Genomic DNA, 5730 nt, shown 5'->3' on the forward strand with positions numbered 1-5730 from the left:
GTATTTGATTAAAATATTCAAGTAAATACTTGATGGTATAAATACGCATGGTTACTTTGCCGAGGAAATTTTTTTGTTCATTACTATCTCGCTTATGCTTATGAGGTCTCATCTTTCCCTCTGTCTATCCCTTTCTTCCCCTTCTTTTTCCGTATACATATTTTCCTTGCTCTTTCTTAAAGCTTGATGGGGAAAAAGAGAAAGAGAAAAAGAAGAAAATCCACAGAAAAAATTAAAAAGAAGATAATCATAAAAAATAAAAAATAAAAAGAAGAAAATCAGTTAGGTAAGATAAATGAAGGGATATTCAAAGCCTAAACAAACCCTATCATATCAAAATACGTAGTTATCCAATCCAATCACCGCCTATATTATATCTCCTATATAATCCCTACAACACCAATAAAAAAAAGAGAAAAAACATACGCAAAATAAGAGGAAGAAAAAGCAAAAAAGTAAAAAAATACCTCAAGAGGAAAAAAAGGGGCGCAACCTCCACCAAAAGAAATCCTATTTCCTTATTGTTGTGCGCGGCAGAAGCTTTTCTTGTGCAACACGAACAATAACTCGAGATAAACCACAACTAATATGCAAAACACAACGGCAAGAACAAACAATTTACGTGGTTCGGCAAGTTGCTTACGTCCACGGGGCAAAGGGGGTTCTTACTATTAGAAATCAGAGAATACAAGTAGGGTTACAAATCTCACCGATGAAACCCTAAAACAAAGCTCTAGATCTTTCACAACTCTCCCACAATTGGATGCAACAATCCTCTCTCAAAGACTACTCAAAATCGTCCTTGCTTAATCCTAACAAAAAGGTTTAGGGTTATATATAACATAGAAACAAATCGGGTCAAAAACCGAAGTCCAGCCCAGAAATCATCGACGGTCGACCGCGCAGGTCTCGCGGTCGACCGCGGCAGTCGACCGAACCACAAACCCGAGAGCATAAATCCATTACAGTCATCCACAGCGGTCGACCGCGGCGGTCGACCGCCTTCATCTCCGAAACCCAGTAGGCCTGCGTGCACGTTGGCGGTCGACCGCCAGTCTGTCTGGCTGGTTCCTTCCTGTTTCCTGTAATTCTTCAATTCTCCACTTCGGCGAATGTTTCCACCAAAACTGAGCCGACACCAAATCATCCAATAGTCCCTCAACAAGTCAGGGAACCAATCTAGAGCTGAAACGCGATCTCTGCCCCCCATCTGAATCAACTGATCAAACTGGATGCATCTTAAAAACTGCCTACGTATCCTCTTGCCCAAGGAATCAAGCCGAACGTAGTTCACCCAAATGGCCTCCAAAGGCCTCAACACCTCCCCCATCTGAATCAACTGATCAAACTGGCTGCATCTGAAAGACTACCTACGTATCCTCTTGCCCAAGGAATCAAGTCGAACGTAGTTCACCCAAATGGCCTCCAAAGGCCTCACTGAAGGATGTTCAAAAGCTTCAAACAATGACCAAATTTCACTCCTGAAATAACTTTGGTCAACATATCTGCAAGGTTGTCATTTGTGTGGACCTTCTCTAATATGACGTCTCCATCATCCAACACGTCATGTACAAAGTGGAATCTGACGTCGATGTGCTTCGTGCGCGCATGATAAACCTGGTTCTTCGCCAAATAGATAGCCGACATGCTATCACAATATACCCGAATAGTCTCCTGAGCGATCCCCAAGTCCTCCAATAATCCACGCAACCATAAAGCCTCCTTAATAGCTTCAGTTACTGCCATATACTCTGACTCTGTAGTAGAGAGAGCCACTGTGGACTGAAGCGTGCATCGCCAACATACAGGTGCACCTGCCAATGTAAAAACATAACCTGAAGTAGACCGGCGTTTGTCAAGATCTCCAGCATAATCTGAATCCATATATCCAATACAATCATGCCCATTCTTTTCATCCTTTTGGAATACTAAACCAACATCCACGGTGCCTCGAACATACCATAGAATCCACTTCACGGCCTCCCAATGACCCTTCCCGGGGTCGTGCATATATCTCGATACCATGCTCACGGCCTGTGACAAATCTGGCCTCGTACACACCATCGCATACATCAAGCTACCTACTGCACTGGCATATAGGACCTTTCTGTGTAAGTTTCAAACTCCCTTTCACACTGTCTCTCACGATCTCCATACCCAATATCTTCTTTGCCTCTCCAAGATCCTTCATCTCAAACTCGGATGATAACTCCTCTTTCAGCTTTCGAATAGCCGAAGAATTCCTGGAAGCAATAAGCATATCGTCAACATATAAAAGCAAATATATGTGCTCACAATAATGTAGCTTGTGCATATAAACACACGGGTCATATGGGCTCCTCGTGTACCCTCGGCCAATCATAAAGCCGTCGAATCTCTTATACCATTGTCTTAGTGACTGCTTCAAACCATAAAGAGACTTCTTCAGCTTACAAACCAAATCTTCTTTTCCTGCAGCTTTGAAACCCTGGGGTTGTGTCATGTAGATCTCCTCATCTAAATCACCGTGTAGAAAGGATGTCTTCACATCCATCTGGATCAAATCCAAATCCAACTGTACCACCAACGCCAATAAAATCCGTATAGACGAATGCTTCACAACGGGTGAAAATACCTTGTTGTAATCAATGCCCTCAAGCTGTGCATATCCAAGTGTCCAAGTGTCGTTCTTCTGAAGAGACCGCATCTCCTCCTCCATAGCTTCCCTCCACCTGATCGAATCGGGGCTAGACTCTGCCTCCCTGAATGTGGCTGGAACCATATCATCAACGACCTCCACTGATAATGCATATGCGACCATGACATCATTATACCTAGCTGGCCGACGAATCTCTCTCCTCGGTCTATCTGCTGCAATGGACCCCTGAACATGACCCTGTTCATGAGTCCCATAATCCACTGTATCCTCTATCTGCCCAGCTATCATCTCATCTCCTCCCAGTGTTACCTCTGTAGGAGCCTTAATGGATACAGTGCTCTCTGGAGTGAGTGGAGTCACATCATCCTCCACCTGCTGTGATATCTCTCCTGTCTGGTCTCCCTCTACCTGCTGAGGGGCTCGAGGCCTCATCATGTACGCCTTGTCAAATGTGACATTTCTGCTAATAACTATCTTCTTGTCCTGTGGATCCCATAACTTGAAGCCTTTGACTCCATCTCTAAATCCCACAAAGATTGCTTTCCTCGCTCTCGGATTTAATTTACCATCACTGACATGATAATAAGCTGGACACCCCGAAGCGACTCATAGTCACTAGCCACCGAACCAAACCAACGCTCCAAAGGAGTATTCCCGTCTATCGTAGTGCACGGCAACCTGTTCACGAGATGTCTCGCATAAACTAACGCCTCTGCCCAAAAGGATCTAGGCAATCCACTCTGCATCATCATACACCGCACCTTCTCCAGCAAGGTACGGTTCAATCTCTCAGCCACTCCATTCTGTTGCGGTGTCTCTCGAACTATGAAGTATCTTCTAATGTCGTGATCCCGACAAAACTGTAGAAACGGATCACTCTTATACTCTCCACCATTATCTGAATGTAGAGTCTTCACCTTTCTACCTGTATGCAGCTCTACTTTCTTTTTTCACTCCACAAAAATATCCAGGACCTGATGTTTATGCTTCATCGGGTATACCCAATTCCTCCTGGAATAATCATCAATGAAAGTGACAAAATAGTTAGCCCCACCAAGAGATGTGTTCTTAGAAGGACCCCAAACATCTGTGTGAATGTAATCCAATGTACCTCGGGTGTTATAAATAGCGGTGCCAAACTTCACTCTAGTCTTCTTCCCAAGTACACAGTGCGTACACAGCTCCATCTTGCAGGTCTTAGTACCTTTTAATAGCCCCTGTTTTGCCAATGACTGTAGGGACTTATCACCTGTGTGTCCAAGTCTCATGTGATAGAAGCTGCCAGACCCCCTGTAACTGTCTTGCCCTTCAAGTAGTATAGGTAGTTTTCCCTGACACCTCGCATCACCACCATAGAACCCTTCGTGACCTTTACTGTAGCATCCTCTAAGATCACTCAATATCCAGTTACCTCTAAAGTACCAAGAGAAATGATGTTCTTCGTCAACTTCGGTACGAACCTCACTTCCTTCAACTCCCTCACTACACCATCATGCATCCTAATCCGGACTGAACCAATACCACCAATAAGACATACGTGGTCATTACTCATAAGCACGACATCCCCTCTTTCCAGCTCCTCAAAGCTAGAAAACCACTCCCTTTTAGGGCAGATGTGATATGTAGCTCCCGAATCCATCATCCACTCCGTGGAATCTGTATAACAAACTGACGATAATGCAGGGCATGAATAGCCTGAAGAATCTGAATCTGAATGCTCACCAATAGCTTTTGCAACATTCACTTCTGAAGCTTGTGCAGCTTTCCCCTTATTCTTCCCGGCTTTTTCTTTCCACTTTGGACAGTCAATCTTCCAATGTCCTTCTTCTTTACAATACCGACATTGATTTCTACCAACACTCTTATAGGCACTCATATTCTTTGACTTTGAGCGGTTGAACTGACGACAGTTTGGATCTCGGCCTCGAACTGCTAATGCATCTCCCGATACCTTCTCGGAGGGTTCACCATCACTCTTCCTTAACTCATAGTTTACCAAAGCTGAGGTCACCTCCTTGTAGCTGACTATAGTTCTTCCATTGATCATAGTAAGAATGAACGTACCATAATCATCTTCGGACAACGAACACAGAAGTAGCATCGCCTTGTCTTCATCCTCAACTATAATGTCCACATTAGCCATATCTGAAAGTAGCTTAGTGAAGTTGTTGACATGCTCCCTGATGGAAACTCCCCTTTTTATCTTGAACTGGTAAAATCTCTTTTTCAAGTGAAGCCGATTCTTAATGCTCTTCGTAAGATATTTCTCATTGAGTGTTTCCCACATCTTCTTTGCCGACGTCTCGTTCATAACATCATAAATAAGATCCGGCATCAAGCATGACCTAATAACACCACAAGCTCTACTGTTCATCTTCCTCCAAACCTTATCCTACATATCTGTGGGTTTCTTTTTTAACTCAAGAGTCTCCTCCAAATTCTGTGCATCCAAGGCATCCATCACCTGATACCTCCACAATCTGAAATTGATCTTGCCGTCAAACTTCGGAATATCAATCTTTGTGTTATTGATACTCAAACTCTGTATCGCCTTTGTAAGAGACGAACCTGATGTGCTTGCATCTCTCATGTTGTCGATCTAGCTCTGATACCAATTGTTGTGCGCGGCGGAAGCTTTTCTTGTGCAACACGAATAATAACTCGAGATAAACCACAACTAATATGCAAAACACAACCACAGCAAGAACAAACAATTTACGTGATTCGGCAAGTTGCCTACGTCCACGGGGCAAGGAGGGGGGAGTTCTTACTATTAGAAATCAGAGAATACAAGTAGGGTTACAAATCTCACCGATGAAACCCTAAAACAAAGCTCTAGATTTCTCACAACTCTTCCACAATTGGATGCAACAATCCTCTCTCAAAGACTGCTCAAAAGCGTCCTTACTTAACCCTAACAAAAGAGGTTTAGGGTTATATATAACTTAGAAACGAATCGGGTCAAAAACCGAAGCCCAGCCCAGAAATCATCGACGGTCGAGTGGCGGGCGCGATCGCGCAGGTCTCGCGGTCGACCGCGACGGTCGACCGAACCAAAAACCCGAGAGCAGAATCGATTACAGTCATGGCGC

Source organism: Asparagus officinalis, chromosome 4 (genome assembly GCF_001876935.1).
Source record: "Asparagus officinalis chromosome 4, Aspof.V1, whole genome shotgun sequence".
Classification (NCBI taxonomy): Eukaryota; Viridiplantae; Streptophyta; class Magnoliopsida; order Asparagales; family Asparagaceae; genus Asparagus; species Asparagus officinalis.